This window comes from Festucalex cinctus, chromosome 7 (genome assembly GCF_051991245.1).
Source record: "Festucalex cinctus isolate MCC-2025b chromosome 7, RoL_Fcin_1.0, whole genome shotgun sequence".
Classification (NCBI taxonomy): Eukaryota; Metazoa; Chordata; class Actinopteri; order Syngnathiformes; family Syngnathidae; genus Festucalex; species Festucalex cinctus.
In genome coordinates this window covers 29777010-29789089 of record NC_135417.1, presented here as the reverse complement: position 1 = coordinate 29789089, position 12080 = coordinate 29777010, and the positions used below count along the sequence as shown (strand labels likewise).

Genomic DNA, 12080 nt, shown 5'->3' with positions numbered 1-12080 from the left:
GACTAACTGTGCCCTCTTTGATGGCAGTGGTGGTCTCTTTCCTTGAGAAGGATGTGATTTCCTAGCAAAGAAGGAGAGCGGAGTGTTGTGGTGGAGAGAAAGGGGAGAAAGGACAAGTGCTAACCGCTAACCTGAGGCCGCTTAAAAACAAGCCAACTACTTTCAAGCAGCCTGTATTGATTAATATATAGCGTCATTTATCGCAGAAATCTGGCCATTGTCCTGGTCTCTTTTTCGTCTTTGCAAATACTCTCGACTTGGTCGTTAACTTCCATTTGTATGCAGCACGTTTACATCAGAGCATGGTTACACCACAACAAAGTAGTCGAAGTCCTTACTGGTCAACTGTAATGCATGTACTTAAAGAGAGTACTATTAATTAGTTCTCTATACTATATTGTTTGAACATGGAATAAGGGTTAATGCAACTGTATCAACACTACTGCTGTATATAGAAATTACACTGTAGAATGCAGAGGATGACAGCACTCAATCGAGACAGTTATTGTTTTAGCTTGAAAGCTACTGGTTGGCATATCGATTTGCTGGAAATACGAAGTTTATAAAATGTGTTTTGAATGTTTGTCCAACTTAAATGTATTATTTCAGATTTTGCATGCCAATGCTAAACTATATAAGCATATAAGCATATAAGCCTGGACTTGGAGACAGAATTAGAGCAAAGTGAAGACTGGCTGCCGATGCATACATATACATTTATATCTATGGTGCTAATTAATGCTAGTGAGTCCACTTAATGATCACAGTAAAACACAAGTCATTACTTTGCAAGCAATAGCATTTAGCCTCTAAGTCCAAAGCCATAAATTGTGTTTGGGGAAAAAAACAATAACAACTAAAAAAATAATAATAAAAAATAATAATATAATATAATATAATAATAAAAAATAAAGGGCCCTCACAGCCCGGGCCAGTTGGGGTACTTGCACGTTTGGGTACTTGCACATTGGGATCAGAGTTTCTTTGAAAATAGCATAATAAACCTTTACATGTGGATTTTTCTTTTGACAGGTGTGATGAGTGTGTCAAGCTCAATGGGTTTTGGTGAATGTTAAGATCTACAAAAATCATCGCTCGTACTCATTGCACAATGTTGCTGTTATTGTCCATAGAGGCGATAAAAAATAAATAAAACAAAATAAAAAAGTACGTATGTTTGGATCGGTCTGATGCCAGTGAAAATTTTGAGTGGTGGAAAGTAAAAGAATATTCATAAATGACTTAGTTATCACACTTACAATGAGTTTACAATTTTTGTAAAAATACCGTAAGTGGGGTGTTTTTTTTTTTCATGCCTCAAGGACTAGGTGGCGCTGCATATATAACTGAATGGTGTCAAAGAGATAGCTTCAGGTCTTGACTATAAACATACATGTCAAGTTTGGGATTTTTTGGAGCATGTACCGTTAACCGGAGTTATTAACCATATCCTTTTTCATTGCGGAATACAAATTTTGATGCCCCGCCCTCATCATATAGTATTTCGAAAAGTCAGGATTTTTCCGCCTGTCGTTGGCTCAGGTCTTGAGGTCCAGGTCCAGGTCAAGTCTGAAGTCAGTCGGATGAAACGTGTAGGAGAAGTGGGCAAAAGTATGCCCCCTGTAAATGTGCTAAAATCGTAAAAAATGGGACATTCAAAAATCCGTAGCTCACTTCCTGTTCATTTTAGCATATAGGTCCAAGAGACTTTTTTTGTAGGTCTTGGGCTCCCTCATACACCCAAAAATATTCACAGATCTTGCTTAAACGTACAAGCAGGGCTGCTTCGTTAAAAATTTCTAGGGGGCGCTATTGAGTCATTTTTGGAAAAATAGCACAATCAACAATAAAATATTGCTCATTTTACCAGGCCAGATGTGTGTGCCAAGTTTCATGTGTTTCTGTGCCAGTTTAGATCCTCAAAAGTGGCGTTGTTTTCTTGGCGAACAGTGCTTAGCCACGCCCACAACGATTCACGAAAACTCACTAACTTCATGTTGTGACATCATGAAGGCGGAAACCCTCATCTGAGCAAATATGAGGTAGGTCCAGTTAACGTGGTTGGAAAAAACGTTGAAGAAAAATCGTAAGAAAAAAAATCGCAAGTAGGTGGCGCTATCAGTAAGATGAAATATAAGTTTGTAGATGAGTTAAGGGCTGGACTGTCATCAATTGTGTGAAATTTTGAGAAGATAGGATAATCTGGGTCAAGTTAATGCAGCTTTTATTGTCACGAAAAATCTTCAGACTTTGCGGCACCGTAACGGCCACGCCCTTTGGCGAAAAGTTACAGTATTCGGTGTGGGGCATGATCAACATGTTAAGACTTTTCTGACCAATTTTTAATTGGATCCCTTCAACAAGCTTGGCACAGTAGCTAAAAACGTAAAGTATGACATTCATTGTCACCACTAGGTGGCGCTATATATATATAACAGAATTTTATCATATAGATGTTTTCAGGTCGTGACTATTAAGTTGCATGAGTAGTTTGAGATTTTTTGGAGCTTGCACATGGGAGTTATTAAGCATTCTGTCTTTCTGGACAAATGAAATTTTAAAGGCAATATTTGATGCCCCGCCCCCGTCATATAGCATTCCGAAAAGTCAAGATATTTTGCCCAGTTGTTGTCTCAGGTCTTGAGATGATACATGCCAAGTTTGAAGTCAATCGGATTAAAACTGTTTGCAAAGGGGGGAAAAGTATGACCACAGTGAATGTGCAAAAATGGGCCAAAATTGGACATTCAAAAATTCATAACTCACTCCCTGTACATTTTTGCTACATGGTCCCAATGGACTTTTTGTGCGTCCCGGGGTGCTACAAGTGCCTTCCAATTTTCGTAGCTCGAGGTCAAACGTGCCGGGATTGGTTTTAAATTTTTTTTGCTAGGGGGCGCTATAGAGTCTTGTTGTTATGACAACATCAGAATATCAAATTTTTTGCCGGGCCCGAAGAGTGTGCAAATTTCTGTGAGTTTTCGTAAATGTTTAGGTCCTCAAAAATGCGATCGTTTGGGGAGAATAAAGAAGAAGAAGAAGAAGAAGAAGAAGAAGAAGAAGAAGAAGAAGAAGAAGAAGACGAAGAAGAAGAAGAATTTTTACAAAAACAATAGGGACCTCGCAGCGGTCGCTGCTCGGGCCCTAATAAATTACTAATAAATTATTAAATGACCATATTTGTCCATATTTGACCACAAGTCGGTAATTCAGCACAACACGACGTCAGTCAAATTATAGTGGAAATAGGAAAAGAGAAAGGGAAGAAAGAAGGGAAGAAAAAAAAAACACTGCAAACCAAATTACACAGCTAAGTAGCTGTAACAACTATGGCCTATGACCCAGTCCACCCTCTAATATTTTTTTTGTTGGTTTGCTTCTTCTAAAACAAACTCTCTGCAGTTGCATAAACATTCCACAGCCCAGACAGGATCTAAGTTTGGTTAGCTCTGCAGGTGGTCACTCAACCACCAACGAAGCTCTTTTGAAGCCGCTGTCCAGGTGACAAAGGAATTTATGCGTCTGCCGAAGGAGTTTATTCAAGCCCGACTTCGCGGGGCCCGAGAAAACAACGTCAATGAATTAGAATATACAAACGACTGATCAAAGGAATGTTTATGACCTTTCTTATCAACCAGGGGGGACTCTCTGGTGTCGCCCCTCCAGGGGGCACTCCTGGAACGTCTAGATGGAGCAACAGCACCGTCAAGTGGTGAAACTTGGAACTATCCTTAGTGACAATTCATACAAGTAACCACATTTTACACATTTATAACATGATAATTCTTGACAGATAACTGAACTACGAATGATTCATGTTATGTCTTTGTGTGTATGAACGTCCTATTTCATTTGTACTCCATAAGGAATGAAAGGTAATCAATATCTTTCAGTTCAGTCAGATTAGACAAGTAGAAATTACCTCACAAGTTAGTTTATGATGCATTAATTACGATGTGTGTTAAACGGTTTGTGTGGGAAAACTGATTTGCCAGACTGACCAAATTTAATGCCAAATTATTAATCCCTTTAATAATTTTTTTTTTTTTTTTTTTTGAGTCTGCATGAGCGAACAGAAGGGTTTGCCACCACCTACGGAAGCCCCGCCCATAGACTTTAAAAAGAGAGGACTATGATACATGGCAAGTTTGAAGTCAATTGGATGAAAAATGTTTGCAAAGGGGGAAAAAGCATGACCACAGTGAATGTGCCAAAATGGGCCAAAATTGGACATTCAAAAATTCATAGCTCACTTCCTGTACATTTTAGGAAATGGCTTCCACTGACTTTTTTGTGCGTCTCGGGGTGCTACACGTGCCTGACAATTTTCGTAGCTCTAGCTCAAACAGGCCGGGATTGTTTTTTATTTTTCTACGATAGGTGGCGCAATAGAGTTGCGTTGTTATGACAACTTCATAATATCAAATTTTTCGCTGGGTCCGAAGAGATTGCAAAGTTTGGTGAGTTTTCGTAAATGTTTAGGCCCTCAAAAATGCGATACGTTTACGAAGAAGAAGAAGAAGAAGAATTACAAAAACAAGAGGGACCTCCAGGGGTCGCTGCTCGGGCCCAAACGAGAGCTGCGAGCAGCTATAAAGGGCACTCGCAGCCCGGGCCACGTTGGGGTACTTGCACGTTGGGGTACTGGCACATTGGAAGCAGAATTTCTTTGAAAATGGCATGATAAATCATTACCGTGGATTTTTATTTTTTTTTGCCAGGTGTGATGAGTGTGTCAAGATCAATGGTTTTTGGTGATTGTTAAGATCTGCAAAAATCAGCGTCTTTTTTTTATTTTTAGGCAATGAGTTGCCTTTTTTTTTTGGGCAAAAGTACATATACACATCGCTCGTACTCATTGCACAATGTTGCTTTTATAGTCCATAGAGGCGATTAAAAAAAAAATGAAACTAAATAAAAAAGTACATATGTTTGGATCGGTCTGATGCCAGTGAACATATTGAGTGGTGGAAAGTAAAAGAATATTCATAAAAAAAAAAAATGACTTAGTTATCACACAATGAGTTTACAATTTTTGTAAAAATACCGTAAGTGAGGCTTTTTTTTTTTTTTTGTCTCGAGGACTAGGTGGCGCTGTATTTATAACTGAATTAACTGACTATAAATATACATTTCAAGCATGGGATTTTTTGGAGCATGTACCTGGGAGTTATTAAGCATATCCTTCATTCACGATATTGCTTTTAATGTCCATAGAGGCTATCAAATATCAATGAAACTAAATAACAAAAATATGTATGTTTGGTTAGGTCTGATGCCAGTGAACATTTTGAGTGGTGGAAAGTAAAAGAATATTCAGAAATGACTTAGTTATAACACTTAGAATGAGTTTACATTTTTTTGTAAAAATACCGTAAGTGCATATATATAACTGAATGTTGTCATAGAGATAGCTTCAGGCCTTGACTATAAACATACATGTCAAGTTTGGGATTTTTTTGGAGCATGTACTCCCGGTACATGCATACATCTATATATACACATATATACATATACACACACACACACACACACACACACATATATATATATATATATATATATATATATATATATATATATATATATATATATATATATATATATATATATATATACATATACATATATATACATATATATATATATATATATATACATATATATATATATATATATATATATATGTGTGTGTGTATGTATGTGTGTGAGGAGGCGTGTCCCTTGGTGAACAAGGAAGTGGAGCACTTTAGCGAGTCATCAAAAAGTGAGCACCACCAACTACTTTCACATATATATATATATATATATATATATATATATATATATATGTATATATATATATATATATATATATATATATGTGTGTGTGTGTAGCGGTGCAACGATTAATTACTCAACGATTAGTTAATTGTCAAATTAATTTCCAATTAGTTTGTTACTCAATTAATGGTTTGAATTACTTGTTTAATTTAAAGTGATCAAAATGTGTTGTAAAATCTGCTTTTATTTTGTAAATACAGCGATCTGTAATGTTCTAACATGTTGCAGACCAAATTAGTAACTATCAGTCTTTTAAATGGCTGTTTTTTACATTTGATATATATATATATATATATATATATATATATATATATATATATATATATATATATATATATATATATATATATATATATATATATTTATATTGAATGAGACAAGTGAATATGTCAGGCTTAGTAAACAGAGAATGAATTAAGTTCATATTTTGACCAAATTGGATTTTTCATATGTTGAATTATTGAATAATTGATTAATCGATAAGAGACTCGACTTTTAGATTTAAATTACATATGTAGCCACAGCTGCCCTGGGGCAGACTGATGCAAGTGTGGCTGCCGGCGTGCGACTCTAGCCCTTCCGAGCACCACCAAGCATTCGCACTATTCGAACACCAGTGTGAGTGTCACTGGAGGCAATGTGTGTGAAGTGTCTTGTCGAACATGACTTGGCGAGAGAGGGAATTGAACAACGGACCTTCCGGTTACTGGATGACTGGCTCTACCAGGGGTAGAGGAGCCAGCCAGCCACGGCTGCCATACTTGTTCTTTCAACAAGCTGAAACATTTTATTTTGATCCTAATACCCGATTATGCATTAGAAGTAGGATATTTGAATACCTAAATATTCACTAGCGGCAGCCCTAGAGGGGACTGCAACCCGTAGTGCTGTACTGGTTCATACATAGCATAGATGGATAATGAAAGAGATGACCAGACACTTGACACTTGGGGAGGACTGGCCATCGAAAATTTCTTGAGTTTCCCCAAAGGCCCAGTCCATTTTCCGGACAGTGGCCATTTGCTTCAATCGATAAATATCAATCAGAGCTTGTTGCAGCGCCTCCCTTCTCACGGCAACTAATTGCTAATAGTAATGGCTGGATTTTGGGTGAACAACCCATCCAACCCCCAATGGCAAGTGGGCCGATCGAGACACCAAGGAACAAAAATCTCCCTATTTTTTCACCAAAAGTTGGCAAGTATGAAGATCTGTTTCAAAAATGCTGCTTTTACAAACACAAGAAGTCTCACTGGTACACTTTACACACTTCCTTTTCTTATATTTTAGCCATATAATGTTGTTAAATAAAAAAATTAAAAAAAAGAAAGTTAAAAATGTTAAAAATATTGCCTATATTTATCATATCCGTTATCATGATACAGTACAGTTTAAAGTAAGAATTAAAATAACTTGAAATAAAATATTATCTTTGTAAATGCTGATTTGTTTTTCCTACTGCTCGTGTTGAGTGTTTGTTATAGTTTGCACAGGCATTGGAAGTGTGAGAACATTTCACTGTATGAATACGTAAATGTGGTTATTAGGGCTGGGAATCTTTGACTGTCTCACGATTCGATTCGATTACGATTTTCGATTCTGGATTCAAACGATTTTCGATTCAAAATGATTTGATTGACAAATGATTTCTGCTTCAATTTATAGATATGCACATTGTCATGATCTATTCCAGTCTGCTTTGCAAGACAAAATGACAAATAGAGACATTAAAGTGTCTTTTTGTTGTTGTTGTTGTTTAAACATTTATTAATTTTGTATTGTAAGTGCCTTTTTCCACAAAAACAGCATGTGGGCTACAACTGCCTTTTCCCCTTCTTCTTCATTTCTAATTTAAATAAAATCATTTTTTGGATATTAATTTCGATTCGATTAATAAATGAGAATCTCAACATGATTTTTTGGCACACCCCTACTGGTTATGCTTAATAGGATATGAGTGAGATGTGTTTCTCAAGAAGGGGGGGTGGAGGGAGGAATCCTTAAAAAACATGTAGAAACATGAGCTCATTGATTCATGACTTTACCGGCAGTCTGTGCTTCAATGTTCCTATCTTTAAAGTTATTGTTTTGTAGAACCAGACAATTCTTGAGTAACATTACTGCCTCTCCTGCTCATTTCACTAGCGTCTAACTAGAAAGTAGAGCCTACCATTTGGGTAGTTTAAAATCTGGAATGGAGTTGTGTGTGTTTCCTTTGTACTAAAGTATGCATTGTTAGATGATTGATAAATTCAACTATTACATCAGTTCAATTTTTCTATTTCATTCCTTTAAAAAAAGACAAATGAAAGGGGACAGAAAGAAGTAAAACTTGTTATCTGCCCCTAATCAACAACAACAAAAAATAATCAACACAAAGTAAATGACAGCGAGCGGTCAAAATGTTTTCAATATAACATCAGTTCAATAATATTAATTAGTCTCCAGACATTATGAATTATGTCTCAATCAAAATATTGGCTCTATGTCAGCATCTTTATGTATTACCCAAGCAAATTTGGGGTGTTGGAAAGATACTCGAAATATCAAGTCTAATTTGCACAGAAAAGTTTGCACTTGGGGTTGGAACACTGACAACTTCCCTGGCCCTGGTGGAACAACCACAAGGTGTTTCCCGGCAAACAATACATATTTGCACATGCTGATGCCTCTACTTGTAGGAACTAGTCCTCAAAATAAATATTGTCTTCCTCTCATCTTATATGTGAAGAAGACTAGAGATGTTTCTTACCTTGAAGAGTTGAGGACCCTGATGAGGAAGGAGTACAGTCAGAAACAGTTGCAATGCAGATGGCTCCGCTGTGAGTGGGAGTGGTGGTCTGCAGCTTTACTAGTCCACTCAGAACGGGAGTGGCGTACCCCAACGGAACAGTGTGAGGGGAGGGAGGAGCATATTTTTCAGCACTCCCGGCACTACTATTGCGCCATAACCAACAACAATGAGAAGGAAATGACAGATTGTAGGCCTGGGCGATATATAGATTTTTTTTAATTAATTCGAATTGTTTGTTGTGGACGATTTAAACTTTAATTCAGGCGTGTCCAAACTACGGCCATTTGCGGCCCGCCGTCCATTTTTTAGTGGCCCTCGACATATGCTAAAAATGGCATTTGACTCAGTTCAAATAAAATAAAAACAAAAATGTTTGGAGATGGTCAAAGTAAGAAGGGAGGGTGTCGAAAATCACAGGTGCTATTAAAGTTTATTTTAGTTAACTAAAATTAACGAAAAAACTAAAATAAAATAAAAACACTTTCGTTAACAAAATAAAATAAAAACGAAGATGCTTTTTAAAAAAAAATAAAACTGAAACTACATTTTATGTTTACAAAACTAACTACAATAAAACAAAATAAAAATATTGCACACAAGTAATACACATTTAAAAAAACTAAAACTAAGCATTTATTAAAGAACTAAAACTAATTAAAAAAAACTAACAGAACCACCCTGAAAACTAATTACAACTAACCAAATTTAAAAAAACAAAACTCAAAACAGTAAAAACTAAAATGAAAAATTCCAAAACTATAATAACCCTACTGCCATATTACAAATAAATTGGTTTATATACTGTAGCGTTTTTCTAAATATGCAAAATCACAAATAAATTATTTGTACAATTTTTAAGACTAAACACATTTGTCTTCATAACATTATGTGGCACTTGCATCCTTCTGATTTTCTGTATGTGGCCCTCAAATGAAAAAGTTTGGATACCCCTGCTTTAATTAATTCAAGTTTCCCCAAACCCGCTTTTTTTTTTTTTTTTTTTTTTTTTTTTTTAATAAATATTGACTTAGTGAATTGTTTAAAGCATTTCAATTGTAGATTTTGTACATCCATATGATCAATTAAGCCACAGTCATTATGAATGAAATATTTTATTAAATGCATTTTTATTACTTTCAAAAAGTATTTTATGTAAGGCAGAAATTTTCCACTTTAATTTTGAAAAGGAAATATTAGTTATGTTAAGTGTTAGATTCAATAGAAGCTAAGGTTTCGAGTTTATTGTCATTTAATTACTAAAACAAAAAGTTACAAGTTTGCACTGCAATGTAATTCAATATGTATTGTTACATTTGTTTCCACAAGTATTTTATTTCATGCAGACATTTTGCACTTTAATTTTTAAAAGAAAATGTTTACTAATGTTACAATAGAAGCAAAAGTTGTTTTAAGTTTTCTGTCATTTAATTACTAAAAAAAAAAAAAAAAAAAAAAAAAAAAGTTCTAAGTTGCATGTTATAAATGTAATTCATTGTATTTGATTGGTTTCTAGAAGTATTTTATTTAAGCCAGACATTTTGCACTTTAATTTTGAAAGGGAAGTTTTTATTTGTTGTTTGATAAAATAAAAGCAAATATTACTTTGACTTATGTCATTTTTACTTGTTTTCTTAAAATAAATCAATAAATAAATAAAATAAAAAGGAAAAAAATCGTAAATTGATTTTTTTTGTGGAAAAAAAAATGGAGATTTTATTTTTGGGCAAAATCGCCCAGCCCTAACAGATTATACAGTTGTGTATGACAGAGAGAGGGTCGTTTTTAAGTGAACCTGCCTACTGCCCAAAGCCAGCTGAGATAGGCGCCAGCACCCCCCGCGACCCTTGTGAGGAATAAGCGGTCAAGAAAATGTATGTATGTATGTATGTATGTATGTATGTATATATATATATATATATATATATATATATATATATATATATATATATATATATATATATATATATATATATATATATATATATATATATATATATTAGTGCTGTCAAACGTTAAAATTCTTAATCTGATTAATCACACTTTTTAATTTTGATTAATCACGATTAATCAGCTAAATTACTTGCGTATTTGCGTAATATAAAATAAACACAAAATACTGTAATATTTTGCCATTAATGCATTTTATTATCTGAATGTCATTTGCAAACATTGATTAAATGCATGTACGCAATTGCATGCATGCGTGTATTGCTCAAAACGTAACAGCATCATATCAATTGGGTGCAATTCAGCAATTATTAATTAATTAAACACAAATGACTTTTGTTTTATCTAAAGTCCCGTCGGGGTGTTTTTTAAAGCACACCAACTGGAGTCACCCCGCTCATTTTGTAACAACAGGTGTAGGAAATGCCGTGCATTGACCTAATCACTGACCTGCGCAGCCTTCAATGTAACCATCCGCGGTAACGTTCAAGGCCAAGTGCAGGCCAAAAACAAAAATAGTGCGATTAATATGCGTTAATACGTGTTTTATGCGACATTTTTCTGTGATTAATTAATCTATTAACGCTTTAACTTTGACAGCCCTAATATATATATGTATATATATATACACACATATATATATATATATATATATATATATATATATATATATATATATATATATATATATATACAGTGATACCTCGGCTGACGAACGCTTAAGCTCACGAACTTTTCGCCTCACGAACATTAAATTCGCGAGGATATAGTCTCTGCTGACGAACTACTTTTCGGCGGACGAACCAAACCACGCGGTCGAACAGCACCACGGTGGCGGCCAAGAGAAGATGACGCTCGCTCGCGGCTTCCCAGTTCGTCACCCCCTTTCTTTTAGTGCGGGCGCGGTTTCTGTTTGATAGACATTTTGGACCATATTGAGTGTACTTTTGCTATTATGGGACCGAAAAAGACCCCACCACTGGCTAGTGTTAAGCCTAATGCTACGTTCTCACCAAAAGCGAGGGACGGCGAGGGACGGCGGCGCGTTTGCATTTAAGTCAATGGAGTTCGCGCCACTAAAAAAAGCGAAAGTGCTGTCACGTACCTCAAAATAGGAGAAAATAGTGCCACGGCAGTTTAGTCCCAGGAAAGAGGTGAAAGTAGTTGGCGGTGCTCACTTTTTGTTGACTCGCTAAAGTGCTCCACTTCCTTGTTCACCAAGGGACACACCTCCTCCGCTCCGGTGAGCACGAAAGTGCGAATGAGCGGCAACCGTTCCATAAACACTCTACGCGGTGAAACGCTCGCGAATGAAGTAAGTCTACCATTGCTACCATCCTTAAGAACTACCATCACAAAGGTAAATAAAATGACTATTTATACAGTACAGTTTATTTCTTTAATTACAATACAATAGCACATTTATTATACATAAAATAAGGTATATTTTTGTGTAGTTTTAAGGCTTATTTAGTAGAAAATTATGTTTTATAGGGACCTGGGAACGGATTAATCT

The 12080-nt window shown here is 35.5% G+C and overlaps 1 protein-coding gene across 1 annotated transcript in view; it reads right to left on the bottom strand.

The window, feature by feature from the left end:
* Positions 1–11825, bottom strand: part of entpd3 (ectonucleoside triphosphate diphosphohydrolase 3) — a 172455-nt gene extending 160630 nt beyond the window's left edge. Inside the window, exons 1-2 of the mRNA XM_077526344.1 lie at positions 11743–11825; positions 8576–8682 (exon numbers count right to left, since the gene is read on the bottom strand). The gene's annotated coding sequence lies outside the window, so the exon portion shown is untranslated. The remainder of the gene's footprint in view (positions 1–8575; positions 8683–11742) is intronic.
* Between the last annotated feature and the right edge of the window lie 255 nt (positions 11826–12080).